The sequence below is a fragment of the Heteronotia binoei genome, chromosome 10, assembly GCF_032191835.1.
Source record: "Heteronotia binoei isolate CCM8104 ecotype False Entrance Well chromosome 10, APGP_CSIRO_Hbin_v1, whole genome shotgun sequence".
Lineage (NCBI taxonomy): Eukaryota > Metazoa > Chordata > Lepidosauria > Squamata > Gekkonidae > Heteronotia > Heteronotia binoei.
Genome location: NC_083232.1, coordinates 81,432,427 through 81,451,459, shown reverse-complemented (window position 1 = coordinate 81,451,459; position 19,033 = coordinate 81,432,427). Strand labels below are relative to the sequence as shown.

The 19,033-nt window shown below is 46.3% G+C and overlaps 1 protein-coding gene across 1 annotated transcript in view; it reads left to right on the top strand.

Annotated features, from left to right (window-relative positions):
- The window catches only part of LOC132577940 (probetacellulin-like), a 572,782-nt gene that overhangs the window by 36,379 nt on the left and 517,370 nt on the right, over positions 1-19,033 (top strand). The gene's annotated exons all lie outside the window — the stretch shown is intronic.

Sequence of the window (19,033 nt, the reverse complement as noted above, 5' to 3'; positions counted from 1 at the left end):
TATTTCTAAGGAAGAAAATAATCCATTGATGATAACCCAAGAGGAGGGATTCCTCCAGCAAAGCTTCAGAAAGTGTGGTTACAACCACATAAGCAGTTTTTGTGTTCCAGATGCTTGAATTTGCTGCTCAGCCCCCCACCAATGCAGGCAATTCCAATGGAATGAAAAAGCAAAATGATTCCCACTCTTAAAGTCTAACCATCATCTCCTTTAAAAAGGGCATGCATCATAGTAACCAGGTATATTCCACCTTAGTTCAAATGAAATTCCCATTTCCATGAAGAGTATGTCAAATCCACACACCTAACATGGATCAAGGTTTCCTGAGTTTTACCTGTGCAGAGCATCATCAGTTTCCATAGAACCTGCTGCCATGATGATTTAGTTGCCTAGACTGGAAGACAAATCACAACACAAACAGGTCTATTAGTCAACAGAACAGCATCAACAACCTCAATCTTAATCAATTTAAGAAGGATAGGACTAGAAAAGAACGGCAGATGGTTATGGGCAGAATGTCGTCTGATAGTTATTGTAGATTTGAAACACTAAGACAAGGTTTGTTACACAAGCATAATGTTGCATTGACTCAGATGGGGATCTGGAATAAGCCGACTTGGACATGCTGTAACTCTTTACTTTTGAAAGTTTTCAGAACCAGACCAAAGCAAAATAAACAGAAAACATCAACAGTACACATGTCTCTTGGCAATTACAAACTTAGCTTCATTCAGTGAAACCTTAGGCTTGCCTGCACACTCTGATACTATAAACAAACTGAAAATAGAAAAAGAACATTGGTAAGGTCATTGGACGTACATTTCAAGAATCTACACAGAAACCTGAAACTAAAAAAAGGAATTTAATAGGAGTACATATAAATAAGGACGGCGGAATTCTCAGTCTGCTCCGCGAATGCTCCCAGAGGCCTCCCCCCCCCCCCCCCGCGCTGGATTGCTGTTCGGCAGCACCAGCCTCTGCCATATTGCCTCCACTGATTTCAACCGGTCTTCGCCTAGAGCAGGGGTGGCCAAACTGTGGCTCGGGAGCCACATGTGGCTCTTTCACACATATCGTGTGGCTCTCAAAGCCCCCACCGCCCCTTCGGCCAGCTCGAAGAAGGCATTTCTCTCTTTAAATGTATTCTCCAAGCCAAGCTAGTCGGTGGCTTGGAGAATACATTTAAAGTTAAAGCTGCTTTCTTTCCATCACTCCCTCCCTCGACTATTTCTTTTTTTAGAAGAATATATTGGATTTATAACCCGCCCTATACTCAGAGCGGTCACAATCTCCTTTACCTTCATCTGCCCCACAACAGACACCCTGTGAGCTTGGTGGGGTTGAGAGAGCTCTCACAGAAGCTGCCCTTGCAAGGACAATTCCTACGAGAGCTGTGGCTGAACCAAGGCCATTCCCGCAACTTAAAGTATAGGAGGGGAATCAAACCCAGTTCCCCCAGATAAGAGTCTGCACACTTAACCACTACACCAGACTGGCTCTCTTTCTGTCTTTCTTTCTGTCTTTCTTACATTCCTTCCCGCCCTCTGATATCCAGGAAGACACCCCTGTATTGATTCCCAAGCCATGCACCCCTGGAATGTGATATTGCAATGTAACCCTATTATTATTAATAATAATTATTATATAATAACTATTATTATTAATATGACACAGCAATGCCCATTTGAATTGGAATGGTCTTTCTTGCACATACGGGAGAAAAATCCAATTCCTTCTAGGCCTCAGGCAGGCTAGAATGATGTCAGGTCTGGTTCACAGGCTGGACAGACATGGTGGCCAATGCTGAATGCTTAAGAAGCATCCATCTTTCTGCTCCTGGAAATGAAGAATTCCAGGCCCAGAGAGGGACATATGGTGGGCAGAGCTGTAAAAGTTCATTCACTTCTTTTGGCAACCTTTTAAGTCCTGTTATCAAAACATAAAGAAATAAGGGTTACCAGGAACCCTGCAACACAAATAAATTGCTTATATATATATGTTCTGTTATTCATCAGGGCAAGACAGCAGAAACACAAAGGTTAGAGGTTAAGTGGTCATCTTGTTGTGAATGTGTGGTATACCTGCAAACTGATCTCACATTTTCTGCCAGGGAATAACTTTTAACAAAGTTTCTGTTTTTCTTTAATTATTGCTAAGGCTATCAAAGTCTACCAGTCTCCTGAACACTTGATGGATGCCTATCCATGTTTGACACTAAGGTGTGGGGCTCACGCACTTGAGCCCCCAGACCCCACAAAGTCTGAAGACAGAAATATGGGTGGATCATGCATTTGGCATATCGGCCTGAGCCACCCACGTTGTAAGGCTAAAAGGGCGCAGACATCTTACACTCGTATTCTCGCTTCCTTTTGCTGACACAAGAGCACAAGATTCTTACATCCGTGTTCAAACTTTGCATTTCTGCTGTCCTCAGATAAATCTATTCCTGATAACTGCTGAGCTGGTATTAGTTCCTCTAGACTATGAAAACATGACCTCATGGACAGATGACTTCCTGTTAGGGCTTTTGTCTGTTCGATGCTGTAAGCTATTTTTATTTTTGGCGCAACTGATGCAGAGATAAATAAACCCTTGCACAAAGAAGCAAGGCAGACGCATTCTCTCCTCAACACGTGTCAAGAGTCTTCATTTCTTCACTAAGGGAGAAATCTATCACTTCTGGGGAGCTTCAAAGGAATCAGTTTGGAAAAACAGGGCCATAGAAAGTCATTTGGCCAGTGTAATTAAAATTCCTCCATTGGGGTATGGATTTATGACACAATGATCTCTGATTGGATATTCCACGTATGGCACTCTGATTTTCCATTGGTGTGACACTTTGCTTCCTCATTGGGTAACTAAATCGCTTGATGTGATGTAATTTACCCTAGAAAACAGGCAATCCCATCTGTCAGGTTAAGAGAAAAGGAAAAGAGAAAGAGGGTCGGAAAGAAAAGGGAATTCCTCCAATCTCTCCTCCCTCCCTCCATCACTTCCTACCCTCACCCCCCCCCTTCTTCTCAAGAGAAATCTCCATCCAGAGGCCTTGTGTTTCATCTGACGGAGCCTACCCTGCAAGATTTAGGTATTGTATAACCTTCCCCCCCATCCATATTTATCCAGCTAACCGCTATATTCCTCTTGTATGCTTGAAATTGTTTGATTGGGATGTAACTATTTGAAAACCTATACCTATAATAAAATCAATTATTAACCAAAGGATTTTCAGTGGTCTATCTCCATAGACATTGACAGAGATCCCCGCTCACCTCACCTCTCGTAGACTCGCCATTTTGAGCTAAGAAATATTAATATTCCCAATAAAAAGTTAGTTGAGGTGTAACACCTCCCTCCAACATCTGATATTCATGTCTTGCAGCTCTCAAACAGCTGATGTTTATATTCTGTGTGGCTCTTATGTTAAGCAAGTTTGCCAACCCCTGGCCTAAAGGAACTCTGCGATGGATTGGCCTTGCCAAGCGTCTGTTTCCCACCCACCTCCAAACTCCTAGCAAAAGAAAACAGGGAAATGACTGGACAGCTCAAAATTTTTGCAGACAAAACCTACCCAGTGGCACTTTGATGACCGATTATCTGTATCCCTCCCCCCCCCCACAACAGCGCCATTTCTCATGAGGGCACCCTTCCCTCACCCGCCATCTCCGGTCCCCTGCTTAATGGGGTAGGTAGTGTCTCATCTAGGCTTCCCTGTGTCAAGACGCAGATGCCAGATTCTGTTGCTAGGCTGGAGGGGATGGGGGCGGGTTGGATCTTAAATGCCCTTTCCCTGAAAGCAAGCTTTTCTGAAGCAGGTGTCTTCATCACAACTTTGGGAAGTTTCTCCTGTTCCTTTGTATCCAGGGGCACCTTTATGGTGAGCTTTGGTGTGTCTGCAGGCGCAGGCACACTTCCTCAGATACAACGGAATGAAAATAGAGCAGTCACACATATAGAGAGGGTGGGCAGTAATTTAACATACAGAATAATAATGAATACGGTTGAAGAGGAGAAGGACTGGCCAGGAAGAATGCCTGCCTTTGGGAGTAGAACAAAGTTGGAGTCCAGTGGCGCCTTTAAGACTAACAAAGTTTTATTCAAAATATCAGCTTTGGTTGCACGCACACTTTGTCAGATAAAAAAAAGTCCATTCAGGCCATGTGCTTTTGTGTGCAGCCACACTTCATCAGATAGTCAGGTGCACACGAAAGCTCAAATAAACTTTTGTTGGTCTTAAAGGTGCCTCTGGACTCCAGCTTTGTTCTCCTGCAAATTCCTGCCACTAGTGGGGCCCAATCTCCATCCTTGGGGAGCTTGGAAATTGGATGTGCTGTGCCCCTTAGCATTCAGGGATGGAGGAACCTCCACAAACTCCAGCAGGTCTCCTCCTCCATGTTTATACGAGACTGATTTCTATGGGGCTGTGACCCTTGCCCAGTCACACACACCCAGCCTAGCACACTTTACAGAGACATTGTGTGAATATAATGGAGAACAGGAGAGCAACCATGGGCCGCTTTGAGTCCATCACTCAGTTCTCCAGGCAGCCCACCATCTGTTCCTTCTGTAGCCTAGCCAAGAAAAAAAGTGCCCAATAAGCTGGCAACCTCTATTTCAAAGGGTGGGAGGAAGACATAAAACAGGGTGCATCCATTGTCCTTCCTGTGCACGTCTTCCCCCACCCCAGGGGAAGATCTGCCCAGGTATGTGGTAGCCACTTGCAAAACCATCACAAAGGAAGAAAGAGTCCTCCCAATTTGGGGAGGGGGAAAGAGTTGAAATGGCTGACCAGGAGTTATTGCTACACACAGAGTGAGGCCTCAAACCCCCCCCCCCTCCCAGCAATCCCTGCTGCAAAATTCCTTCTTTGCACTCATCTCCCTCACCTTGGGCCGAGAGAGCCGGCTGCAGCCCCTGTCTCCACTCCCCCAGTCAATTGCGCCCCCTACCCTGGGCAGTCAATCACTGCTGTCTTCAGGCAAACTTCAGAAATTCATTCAGGGGAATCTCCCCCCCCCCCCCCCCCGTACAAATCGCAAGCATCGGAGCATCATTGAATTCTACTATTGGACTTCAGTGCTTACTTCTTCACAAACATAGCTGTAAACATTTGAGAATTATCTTAGGGTGTTAGCTTTTGAGAATCATTCTCACATTTGGCTTATGTCCACTGTTAGAGAGGATTTGTCAGCACATATGGTGTAGAATACTATGAAACCCAGGTCATTCCTCTTTTGAATCTAGATTCCCAATATAACTGACAAGTTGGTTTCACCGTGGGCTTGTTTGTTTAACTATGGCTGTGATCGCACACACTAAATTATGCACTTTCAATCCACTCCCCATGGGGGAGGGGAGGGTTGTTGCAGATTCACTTTGCGGAAGGGATTCCACACACATGCGCACACACAAATGGTGACCTTTTCTCCCCGCTGGCCTCCTGCAGCAGCACCAGGCAGGCAGGTGTGGCAAGGATGAGGGCTTGTGTGAGGGGGCTCCTCAGCGCACCCTGCATCAGCTCAGAGGCACTCTCACCGGTTTTGCCTCAGGCAAAAGGAACTTCCCCCCACCTTGCCTTTTGGGCACACTTAGTACTGCCAGGTGTGGCTTCCTTCTGCTGGTCCCTCCCATACTCTGGCCCGTGGCAGAGCCTGGTCAGGGCTTGGCAGGCTCACCATTTCTTGGGAAAATTTTAAAACCAGAAAAAACCTCTTGGGCTTTGAATAGCAATCTGTCTTCAGTTGTGACATCATGCCCACCTCACAGAAGGCCACACCTTCAAACTCCCAGGGACACTCAGACTCACTCACTCTTCTCTCTAGGGAGCTGGGAGTAAGGAGCATTTTGCTTTATCGGAGAATACCGGAGATATTCAAATCGCTTACTCAAATTCACCGTTGGAAGTCCATCCAGATTGGTCTGCCTGGTAAGAGTAGTCTCTGTGGGAAGGGTGGGGTCCACAGTTTGAAGACAGAATCCTGTAATCCCAGCTTTCAATTATCAATTACTACCTCAAACATTTCCATTTCTGAACTTTTTGTTCTCCCCCATGGTGCTTCCATGTATCAGTGAGACCGGAGAAGGGAGGCTGACAAACAGGGTCAGGCCTGTCACAAGCATAGTTCCTTCTAAACCAGGGGTCCTCAAACTACGGCCCGTGGGCCAGATGCGGCCCACTGAGGACGTTTATGCGGCCCGCCGGGTTATGGCAAAATCAGACCGGAAGTGACGTTTGACCTAAACTTGCGTTAGCAACGCACACTTCAGGCACTGGGCTGAGGTGGCGGAGACAGAGTGTGAGGTGATACCGAGTTGAGGTGAGTTCCCAGGCCGGGGTGTGTGGTGTGGGGAAGGGAGAGAGATGCAGAAGACGGAGAACTGACGGCCCGCGGCCTTGTACAGTAATGGCAGTCCGGCCCTCCAACAGTCTGAGGGACAGTGAACTGGCCCCCTATTTAAAAAGTTTGAGGACCCCTGTTCTAAACTATGCTGAGGGCACTGGCACACAAGATTTCAACAGGCTGCTCAGAGACATTGAAATCCAGTTAATAAACCCCACAAAACTGTGAGGTTTTAAGACTGAAATTAGTCCTAAGATTAATGATCTAAATAAAATCTGAATTACGATGCAATAAAACCAGAATAGGAGAAACCTAGAAGAAATAAAATTGGAATCTATCAATATCAGTGATCCAGTGGGACAGATAATTTTGGAGCAGATTGCTGGCATTTCAGGGAAATTGCAATTGTTAAATACTTTGCCATTGAGCCAGTTATTTCAGGATCAATATCTGCCAATAAATGGGATAACACTCTTAACTCCCAAGGAAGGTGGTCTTTGGACAGGATTGGATAAATCCAACAGGACCTAAAAGCTGACCATTGAGGACAAAACGGTAGAAGATGCTCCAGCGACTCAATCACACCCAGGAGTGGAATTCTGGCAGGAGCTCATTTGCATATTAGGCTACATCCTCTGATGTAGCCAATCCTCCAAGAGCTTACAAGGTTCTTTTTTGTAAGCTCTTGGAAGATTGACTACACCAGGGGTGTGTGGCCTAATATGCAAAGGAGCTCCTGCCAGAAGTGATTAGATTTAGATTTATTAACAGCCCACGGCCAGTATAGAAATATATAAATCTCACAACAATCACACAAGGAAAATGATTACACAATAAAATGATTAAAACTTACTAAAATTAAATACATAGATTTACAGCTCTAGTAAGACAGTTATGCAATTCAGCTTCCCACAGTTCCTTGAGAAACATAAATGGAGCGCAATTTCATTGTTTGAGTACAGAATTTCGCAAATTTTTTTTACTAATCTCCGGGTTCTCATCAGAAAGAAATTTATTAACCTCTTCATCAGAGATTTTGGAACTTTTTGATAATATTGGAGAAATAAACGTCAAACAAATATCATTATATATCAGGCAATGAAGTAAAACATGTACTGTTGTCTCTATTGCACCAACATTACAGTGACAAACTCTCTCAGCTTGAGGGATTTTATTATCTCTACTCTCGACCACTGCTGATGGCAATACAGCTAACCTTGCAAGAGAAAAGGCCCTCCTCTGATTGGCATTCTCCAGGCTATATAGATAAGGGGACGGTTTGAAGAAAGTAACAATGAAGTTTGGTGATTTGGAGATCCATGAATGGATCCATGAAGGAAATGCTAATTATATATATTAAAAGTATGTTATATTATATATCACATATCCATGAAGGAAATGCTAATACATATATTAAAAAAACTCAGACCAATTTCCCACTAGCCCTATGCCACTTTCATGCTCCTCTTCTCTGCGGGGCTTCCGTTGGATTTCACACTATCTGCCCCAGGGCTGCAACCAGGTTCACCTTTTTCACACAGCAAACAGAAACTGGTTTTTAGAGGTTTCTGTTTGCCGCGTGAAACCGGGGCAGATAGTGTGAAATCCGATGAAACCCCTGCTGAGAAGAGGAGTGTGAGAGTGAAGTAAGGCTAGTGGGAAATCGGTCTCAGACTCCTTTGCAAACAGATTTCTGAAATCCTAATTCTGTTTTGTAATTCTTGGAATTTGGGATCTGAACTACTGTTATTGATATTCACCAACTTGCTGAAATTTGGATGCAAGGGTTACAATATACGACCCTAATAGTTATTAACAGGCAGACTTTGACTTGCATCGAAACATTCACCTCTCTCCCTTCCCTAATTGTTCATAGGTGTTCCCTTCTGTTAACATCGTCTCCTGGTTCAGGTACGTGAATTCTGTTTATTCTATCCAAACTGTCTCCAGCCTTGACTCGAGGCCAGATGAGTGGGAGTTTTCAAACATTGACCAAAGAGTTTACAGTGGCAAAATGTGCTTGGTGGTGGTCGAAAGTGCCATCAAGTCGTAGCTGACTTATGCCGACTCTGTAGGGTTGTGAAGGCGAAAGACTTTTGGAAATGGTTTGCTGTTGCCTGCCTCTGTACTGTGGTCCTGGACTTCCTTGGAGGTTTTACCTCCAAATACTACCCAGGGCAATCCAGAACACGACAATCACGGAAATCTCCTTTTAAAACTCATTGGAGGGAGCAGCACATTCCCAAAGGGGGAAGTCAAGAAGAAAAGGAATACAAAATAGTGTGTTTGAGTATTTAAGCTGAAAATAAGAGGTGGAAAGACTTGCTTTGCTTGCCACTGCCAACATTCAAAGAGTGTCTGCAGTAAATGGCACATTCCTAATCTATGATTCATTCCCACTGTGTGAGGGGAAACACATTTTCCCCAAGTAACCCCGTGCTGTGGTTTGAATGCAGAAAAGAACAGACATGCTTTGTAGAGTTGCCAGGTCCCCACTGGCCACCTGCAGGGGATGGGTTTTGTTTTGTTTTTTACCAGAAATTCCTGCAGATTTGGGGATGGAACCCGAGGAGGACAGGGACCTCAGTGGGTTACGACCACAGAGTCCACCTCCAAAGCATCCATTTTCTTGATAGCAGCTGATCTCTATAGTCTGGAAATGAGCTGTAATTCCATGGGATCCCTAGATTCCACCTGAAGGCTGGCTCTGGAATGGAAATGTGTATGTGTTGATGCTCAGATTCCTCACAATCCCTGGATAAGAACTGTGGATTCCCCATAAAAAAACACTGTATGAAAAAAAAAATCCTAGAAAAGAATCCTAAAGTCATTAGTAAAGAATTGTAGACAAGCAAAACATATCATAATGTTTCCAAAGATTGAAGAAGCTCTGTTTCTTGCTTTCTCTCTCACTTTAGGAAACCTTTCAAGATCCTTCTAATTATGTTGGTCGTTGCTACTGTGTTGCTACTATGCATGTTTGTGGTCCTGATTCACGTGGCTCCCAGGATGATCAGAAGAACCGTATGAATGGAAAACCTTGTACAAGTCAAGCAGCACGTCATATCAGCAATCCTCTGTGAACTGGCCAGGGATCTGGCACAGGGGTAATTGGAAGGCAGTGAAGAGATTTCACTATGTCTAATGAGCATAAGTGCTGCGCACCAGAAGATGCCCACCCTATCCTCTTTCACCTGACTCTCAGGATGAATAAAGGAACCATATGCATGGACAACCATATAGAGGTCCAGCAGCACATCATAGAGCACCCCTCCGTGAACTGTCCAGGGATCTGGCACAGGAATATTTAGAAGACAGTGGAGAGATTTCACTGTGTCTAATGAGCATGAGATGAGTCCTCCCCTCCAGATGATGCAGCACCTCATCCTTCTTCTACTGACTCACAGGATTATCAGAAGATCCGTGTGCAGGACAACCATATAGAGGTCCAGCAGCACATCATAGAGCACCCCTCCGTGAACTGTCCAGGGATCTGGCACAGGGATATTCTGAAGACAGTGGAGAGATTTCACTGTGTCTAATGCGCATGAGATGAGTCCTCCCCTCCAGATGATGCAGCACCTCATCCTTCTTCTACTGACTCACAGGATTATCAGAAGATCCGTGTGCAGGACAACCATATACAGGTCCAGAAGCACATCATAGAGCACCCCTGCGTGAACTGTCCAGGGATCTGGCACAGGGATATTTTGAAGGCAGTGAAGAGATTTCACTATGTCTAATAAGCATAAGTGCTGCTCACCAGAAGATGCTCCACCGTATCCTTGTTCACTAGGCTCCCAGGATGAACAGAAGAACCTTATGCATGGACAACCATATATAGAGGTCCAGTAGCACATCGTATGAGCAACACTCAGTAACCTTGCCAGGAAACTGGGACAGGAATATTTGGAAGTCAGAGAAGAAGAGGTTTCACTGTATCTGATGAGATGAGTCCTCCCCTCCAGATGATGCAGCACCTCATTCTTCTTCAACTGACTCACAGGATTATCAAAAGATCCGTGTGCATGGACAACCATATACAGGTCCAGAAGCACATCATTTGAGGACCCTCCATGAACTAACCAGGGAACTTGCAAAGGTATATTTTGAACGCAGTGTAGAGGTTTCACTGTGTCTGATGAGATTAGTCCTTCCCACCAGAATATACTGCAGGATATCCTCGTTCAACTGACTCCCAGGATGAACAGGAGAACCGTATGCAAGGACAACCATATAGAAGTCCAGCAAAACATCATATGAGCAACCCTCCATGAACTGGCCAGTGATCTGGCACAGGGATAATTGGAAGGCAGTGAAGAGATTTCACTATTTTTAATGAGCGTGAGTGCTGCACGACAGAAGATGCTGCACCGTATCCTCGTTCACCTGGATCCCAGGATGAGCAGAAGAACTGTATGCATGGACAACCATATAGAGGTCCAGCAGCACATCATAGAGCACCCCTCCGTGAATTGGCCAGGGATCTGGCACAGGGATATTTTGAAGACAGTGGGGGAGAACTCACTGTGTCTAAGGCGCATGAGTGCTCTGCACTAGAAGATGGTCCACTGTATCCTCGTTCACCTGACTCCCAGGATGAGCAGAAGAACTGTATGCATGGACAACCATATACAGGTCTTGCAGCACGTCATATGAGCAACCCTCAGTGAACTGGCTAGGTATCTGGAACAGGGATATTTTGAACGCACTGAGGAGGTTTCACTATGTCTAATGAGCATAACTGCTGCTCACCAAAAGATGCCCCACCGTATCCTCTTTTACTTTTTTGATAGCAGTGAAGAGCTTTCACTATCTCTAATCAGCATGAGTGCTGACCATCAGAAGATGCTCCACCGTATCCTCGTTCACCTGGCTACCAGGATGAACAGAAGAACCGTGTGCATGGACAACCATATAGAGGTCCAGCAACACATCATATGACCAACCCTCCGTGAACTGTCAGGGATCTGGCACACCGATATTTTGAAGACAGTGGGGAGATTTCACTGTGTCTAATGCACATGAGTGCTTCGCACTAGAAGATGCTCCACTGTATCCTTGTTCACCTGGCTCCCAGGATGAGCAGAAGAACTGTATGCATGGACAACCATATACAGGTCTTGCAGCACATCATATGAGCAACCCTCAGTGAACTGGCCAGAGATCTGGCACAGGGATATTTTGAAGACAGTGGGGAGATTTCAGTGTGTCTAATGCGCATGAGTGCTCCACACCAGAAGATGCTCAACCGTATTCTCGTTCACCTGGCTCCCAGGTTGAGCAGAAGAACTGTATGCATGGACAACCATATACAGGTCCAGCACCACATCATATGAGCAACCCTCCGTGAACCGGCCAGGGATCTGGCACAGGGATATTTTGAAGGCAGTTACGAGATTTCACTATGTCTAATAAGCATAACTGATGCTCAAAAGAAGATGCTCCACCGTATCTTCGTTCACCTGGCTACCAGGATGAACAAAAGAACCGTGTGCATGGAAAACCATATAGAGGTCCAGCAGCACATTATATAAGCAATCCTCCGTGAACTGGCCAGGGATCTGGCACAGGGATATTTTGAAGTTATTGAAGACATTTCACTATGTCTAATGAGCACTAGTGCTGCGCACCAGAAGATGCCCCACGGTATCCAATTTTAACGACTCTCAGGAAGAACAAAAGAACCGTATAGAGGTCCAGCAGCACATCATATGAGCACCGCTCCATGAACCGGCCAGGGATCTGGCACAGCGATATTTTGAAGACAGTGGGGAGATTTCACTGTGTCTAATGCGCATGAGTGCTTCGCACTAGAAGATGCTCCACTGTATCCTTGTTCACCTGGCTCCCAGGATGAGCAGAAGAACTGTATGCATGGACAACCATATACAGGTCTTGCAGCGCATCATATGAGCAACCCTCAGTGAACTGGGCAGGGATCTGGCACAGGGATATTTTGAAGACAGTGGGGAGATTTCAGTGTGTCTAATGCGCATAAGTGCTCCTCACCAGAAGATGCTCCACCGTATTCTCGTTCACCTGGCTCCCAGGATGAGCAAAAGAACTGTATGCATAAACAACCATATACAGGTGCAGCACCACATCATATGAGCAACCCTCCGTGAACTGGCCAGGGATCTGGCACAGGGATATTTTGAAGGCAGTGAAGAGATTTCACTATGTCTTATGAGCATAAGTGCTGCACACCAGAAGATGCCCACCCTATCCTCTTTCACCTGGCTACCAGGAAGAACAGAAGAACCGTGTGCATGGACAACCATATAAAGGTCTTGCAGCACATCATATCAGCAACCCTCCGTGAACTGGCCAGGGATCTGGCACAGCGATATTTTGAAGTCAGTGGAGATGTTTCACTGTGTCTAATGACCATGAGTACAGTGCACCAGAAGATGCTCCACCGTATCATCATTCAACCGGCTCCCAGGATGACCAGAAGAACCGTATGCATGGACGACCATATACAGGTCTGCAAGCATATCATATGATAAGGCCTCAGTGAACTGGCCAGGAATCTGGCACAGGGATAATTGGAAGTCAGTGAAGAGATTTCCCTATTTTTAAGGAGCATGAGTGCTACGCACCAGAACATGCTCCACCGTATCCTCGTTCACCTTGCTTCCAGAATGAACAGAAGGACCGTGTGCATGGACAACCATATACAGGTCCAGCACCACATCATATGAGCAACGCTTCTACAACTGTCCAGGAATCTGGCACAGGGATATTTTGAAGGCAGTGAAGAGGTTTTACTACGTCTAATCATCATGAGTCCTCCGCACCAGAACATTCTCCACCGTATCCTCATTCACCTCGCACTCAGGATGAACAGAAGAACCATATGCATGGACAACCATATACAGATCCAGCAGCACATCATATGAGCACCCCTCCGTGAACTGGCCAGGGATCTGGCACAGCGATATTTTGAAGTCAATGAAGATGTTTTACTGTGTCTAATGACCATGAGTACACCGCGCCAGAAGATGCTCCACCGTATCGTCATTCAACCGGCTCCCAGGATTAGCAGAAGAACCGTATGAATGCACAACCATATACAGTTCCAGCACCACATCATATGAGCAACCCTCCGTGAACCAGCCAGGAATCTGGCACAGGGATATTTTGAAGACAGTGAAGAGATTTCACTATGTCTAATAAGTATAAGGGCTGCTCACGAGAAGATACTCCACCGTATCCTCATTCACCTGGCTACCAGGATGAACAAAAGAACCGTGTGCATAGACAAACATATAGAGGTCCAGCAGCACATCATATGAGCACCGCTCTATGAACTGGCCAGGGATCTGGCACAGCGATATTTTGAAGACAGTGGGGAGATTTCAGTGTGTCTAATGCGCATGAGTGCTACGCACCAGAAGATGCTCCACCGTATCCTCGTTCACCAGGCTTCCAGAATGAGCAGAAAAACCATATCAATGGACAACCATTTACAGGTCCAGCACCACATCATGTGAGCAACTCTCCGTAAACCGGCCAGGGATCTGGCACAGGGATATTTCAAGGCAGTGAAGAGATTTCACTATGTCTAATTAACATAAGTGCTGCTCACAAGAAGATGCTCCACCATATCCTCGTTCACCTGGCTACCAGGATGAACAAAAATACCGTATGCATGGACAACCTTATGGAGGTCCAGCAACACATCATATGAGCACCCCTCCGTGAACTGTCCAGGGATCTGGCACAGCGATATTTTGAACACGGTGGGGAGATTTCACTGTGTCTAATGCGCATAAGTGCTCCGAACTAGAAGATGCTCCACCGTATCCTCGTCCAACTGGCTCCCAGGATGAGCAGAAGAACTGTATGCATGGACAACCATATACAGGTCTTGCAGCACGTCATCTGAGCAACCATCCGTGAACCGGCCAGGGATCTGCCACAGGGATATTTGAAGGCAGTGAAGAGATTTCACTATGTCTAATTAACATAAGTGCTGCTCAACAGAAGATGCTCCACCATATCCTCGTTCACCTGGCTACCAGGATGAACAAAAGAACCGTGTGCATGTACAAACATATAGATGTCCAGCAGCACATCATATGAGCAACCCTCCGTGAACTGGCCAGCGATATTTTGAAGTCAATGGAGATGTTTCACTGTGTCTAATGACCATGACTACAGCGCACCAGAAGATGCTCCACCGTATCGTCATTCAACTGGCTCCCAGGATGAGCAGAAAAACCGTATGCATGGACAACCATGTACAGGTCTACAAGCATGCATATGTTAAACCCTCCATGAACCGGCCAGGGATTTGGCACAGGGATATTTTGAAGGCAGTGAAGAGATTTCACTATGTCTAATAAGCATAAGTGCTGCGCACCGGAAGATGCCCCACCGAAGCCTCTTTCACGACTCTCAGGAAGAACAAAAGAACTGTATAGAGGTCCAGCAGCACATCATATGAGCACCGCTCCTTGAACTGGCCAGGGATCTGGAAAAGTTATATTTTGAACACAGTGGGGAGATTTCACTGTGTCTTATGCGCATAATTGCTCCGCACTAGAAGATGCTCCACCGTATTCTTGTTCACCGAGCTCCCAGGATGAGCCAAAGAACCGTATGCATGGACAACCATATACAGGTCTTGCAGCACGTCATATGAGCAACCTTCCGTGAACCAGCCAGGGATCTGGCACAGCGATATTTTGAACACATTGGGGAGATTTCACTGTGTCTAATGCGCATAAGTGCTCCGCACTAGAAGATGCTCCACTGTATCCTCGTTCACCTGGCTCCCAGGATGAGCAGAAGAACTGTATGCATGGACAACGATATACAGGTCTTGCAGCACGTCATATGAGCAACCCTCCGTGAACCGGACAGGGATCTGGCATAGGGATATTTCGAAGGTAGTGAAGACATTTCACTATGTCTAATGAGCATTAGTGCTGCTCAAAAGAAGATGCTCCACCGTATCCTCGTTCACCTGGCTACCAGGATGAACAGAAGGACCGTGTGCATGAACAACCAAATAGAGGTCCAGCAGCACATCATATGAACAACCCTCTGTGAACTGGCCAGGGATCTGGCACAGGGATATTTTGAAGGTAGTGAAGACATTTCACTATGTCTAATGAGCATTCGTGCTGCGCAACAGAAGATGCCCCACCGTATCCTCTTTCACGACTCTTAGGAAGAATAAAAGAACCATATAGAGGTCCAGCAGCACATCATATGAGCAGTGCTCCATGAACTGGCCAGGGAAATGCACAGGGATATTTTGAAGACAGTGGGGAGATTTCAGTGTGTCTAATGCGCATGAGTGCTCCGCACCAGAAGATGCTCCACTGTATTCCCGTTCACGAAGCTCCCAGGATGAGCCAAAGAACTATGCATGGACAACCAAATTCAGGTGCAGCACCACATCATATGAGCAACGCTCCGTGAACCGGCTAGTGATATGGCACAGGGATATTTTGAAGGCAGTGAAGAGATTTCACTATGTCTAATGAGCATGAGTGCTGCGCACCAGAAGATGCTCATCATTATCCTCGTTCACCTGGCACCCAGGATGAACAGAAGGACCGTGTGCATGGACAACCATATTGAGGTCCAGCAGCACATCATATGAGCAACCCTCCGTGAATTGGCCAGGGATCTGGCACAGCGATATTTTGAAGTCAGTGGAGATGTTTCACTGTGTCTAATGACCATGAGTACAGCGCACCAGAAGATGCTCCACCGTATCGTCATTTAACCGGCTCCCAGGATGAGCAGAAGAACCGAATGCATGGACAACCATATACAGGTCTACAAGCATGTCATATGATAAACCCTCAGTGAACTGGCCAGGGATCTGGCACAGGGATAATTGGAAGGCAGTGAAGTGATTTCCCTATTTCTAAGGAGCATGAGTGCAGCGCTCCAGAACATGGTCCACCGTATCCTCGTTCACCTTGCTTCCAGGATGAACAGAAGGACCGTGTGCATGGACAACCATATTGAGGTCCAGCAACACATCATATGAGCAACCCTCCGTGAACTGGCCAGGGATCTGACACAGGGATATTTGAAGGCAGTGAAGAGATTTCAATATGTCTAATAAACATAAGTGCTGCTCACCAGAAGATGTTCCACCATATCCTCGTTCACCTGCCTACCAGGATGAACAAAAGAACCGTGTGCATGTACAAACATATACATGTCCAGCAGCACATCATATGAGCACCCCTCCGTGAACTGGCCAGGGATCTGGCACAGCGATATTTTGAAGTCAATGGAGATGTTTCACTGTGTCTAATGACCATGACTACAGCGCACCAGAAGATGCTCCACCGTATCGTCATTCAACTGGCTCCCAGGATGAGCAGAAAAACCGTATGCATGGACAACCATGTACAGGTCTACAAGCATGCATATGTTAAACCCTCCGTGAACCGGCCAGGGATCTGGCACAGGGATATTTTGAAGGCAGTGAAGAGATTTCACTATGTCTAATAAGCATAAGTGCTGCGCACCAGAAGATGCCCCACCGTATCCTCTTTCACCTGACTCTCAGGATGAACAAAAGAACCGTATGCATGGACAACCTTATAGAGGTCCAGCAACACATCATTAAGCACCCCTCCGTGAACTGTCCAGGGATCTGGCACAGCGATATTTTGAAGACAGGGGGAGATTTCACTGTGTCTAATGCGCATAAGTGCTCCGCACTAGAAGATGCTCCAGTGTATCCTCATTCACCTGGCTCCCAGGATGAGCAGAAGAACTGTATGCATGGACAACGATATACAGGTCTTGCAGCACGTCATATGAGCAACCCTCCGTGAACCGGACAGGGATCTGGCATAGGGATATTTCGAAGGTAGTGAAGACATTTCACTATGTCTAATGAGCATTAGTGCTGCTCAAAAGAAGATGCTCCACCGTATCCTCGTTCACCTGGCTACCAGGATGAACAGAAGGACCGTGTGCATGAACAACCAAATAGAGGTCCAGCAGCACATCATATGAACAACCCTCTGTGAACTGGCCAGGGATCTGGCACAGGGATATTTTGAAGGTAGTGAAGACATTTCACTATGTCTAATGAGCATTCGTGCTGCGCAACAGAAGATGCCCCACCGTATCCTCTTTCACGACTCTTAGGAAGAATAAAAGAACCATATAGAGGTCCAGCAGCACATCATATGAGCAGTGCTCCATGAACTGGCCAGGGAAATGCACAGGGATATTTTGAAGACAGTGGGGAGATTTCAGTGTGTCTAATGCGCATGAGTGCTCCGCACCAGAAGATGCTCCACTGTATTCCCGTTCACGAAGCTCCCAGGATGAGCCAAAGAACTATGCATGGACAACCAAATTCAGGTGCAGCACCACATCATATGAGCAACGCTCCGTGAACCGGCCAGGGATATGGCACAGGGATATTTTGAAGGCAGTGAAGAGATTTCACTATGTCTAATGAGCATGAGTGCTACGCACCAGAAGATGCTCATCATTATCCTCGTTCACCTGGCACCCAGGATGAACAGAAGGACCGTGTGCATGGACAACCATATTGAGGTCCAGCAGCACATCATATGAGCAACCCTCCGTGAATTGGCCAGGGATCTGGCACAGCGATATTTTGAAGTCCGTGGAGATGTTTCACTGTGTCTAATGACCATGAGTACAGCGCACCAGAAGATGCTCCACCGTATCGTCATTTAACCGGCTCCCAGGATGAGCAGAAGAACCGAATGCATGGACAACCATATACAGGTCTACAAGCATGTCATATGATAAACCCTCAGTGAACTGGCCAGGGATCTGGCACAGGGATAATTGGAAGGCAGTGAAGTGATTTCCCTATTTCTAAGGAGCATGAGTGCAGCGCTCCAGAACATGGTCCACCGTATCCTCGTTCACCTTGCTTCCAGGATGAACAGAAGGACCGTGTGCATGGACAACCATATTGAGGTCCAGCAACACATCATATGAGCAACCCTCCGTGAACTGGCCAGGGATCTGACACAGGGATATTTGAAGGCAGTGAAGAGATTTCAATATGTCTAATAAACATAAGTGCTGCTCACCAGAAGATGTTCCACCATATCCTCGTTCACCTGCCTACCAGGATGAACAAAAGAACCGTGTGCATGTACAAACATATACATGTCCAGCAGCACATCATATGAGCACCCCTCCGTGAACTGGCCAGGGATCTGGCACAGCGATATTTTGAAGTCAATGGAGATGTTTCACTGTGTCTAATGACCATGACTACAGCGCACCAGAAGATGCTCCACCGTATCGTCATTCAACTGGCTCCCAGGATGAGCAGAAAAACCGTATGCATGGACAACCATGTACAGGTCTACAAGCATGCATATGTTAAACCCTCCGTGAACCGGCCAGGGATCTGGCACAGGGATATTTTGAAGGCAGTGAAGAGATTTCACTATGTCTAATAAGCATAAGTGCTGCGCACCAGAAGATGCCCCACCGTATCCTCTTTCACCTGACTCTCAGGATGAACAAAAGAACCGTATGCATGGACAACCTTATAGAGGTCCAGCAACACATCATTAAGCACCCCTCCGTGAACTGTCCAGGGATCTGGCACAGCGATATTTTGAAGACAGGGGGAGATTTCACTGTGTCTAATGCGCATAAGTGCTCCGCACTAGAAGATGCTCCAGTGTATCCTCATTCACCTGGCT